Raw genomic sequence first — 724 nt, forward strand, 5'->3', positions numbered from 1 at the left:
AACACAAAATCTTTCTTTTTTAAAAACAATTATTAAAACAATTAGTAAATTATGTTTCAGTATTTCTTGATTTTTTTTCATTTTACTAAGATAAAATTATTGCATTCACTCTCTTTTGATTCTTGTTCATGAGATACTTCTATATATCTATATTCTCATCTATTATCTTCACTATATTTCATTAATTCTTTCATACATTATTCATTATATTTTTACCAGTACTTCACTTGGAGTTATAATACTTTGTTTTTTCAACATTCTTAGTGTTTCTTTATTGAATAATACGTTTGTTATAAGTATCATTGTCATTACTTTTATTTTATTCTATTAATTTGTGTTATTTTATCAATTTATCAATTTATTAATAAATATTAATTTTATCTTTTTATCATTACATTTATCATGTTATTTATTATTCTTATTTGTGTTATCTTCAATATAAATATATTGTCTTTTATAAAATATTCACTTTTATTGATTATTTCTTATTTCAGTTCATTTTCTATTCTTCTTTTGTTTTTATCAATTTATTTGTATTATTGTTTTATTCTCTATTACTTCATTCATTGTATTTATTTTATATTTCAATTTAGTTATTCTCAAGACATATTCACTTATTAATTCGTGTTTAATTTGTTCATTCTTATTTACAATATAATTTATTATTATATTTTCATTTGTTGTTATTTCTCACTACAAATAGTACATCATTTCATTTATTATT

Source organism: Entamoeba nuttalli (genome assembly GCF_000257125.1).
Source record: "Entamoeba nuttalli P19 unplaced genomic scaffold asmbl_10008, whole genome shotgun sequence".
Taxonomy (NCBI): Eukaryota; Evosea; order Mastigamoebida; family Endamoebidae; genus Entamoeba; species Entamoeba nuttalli.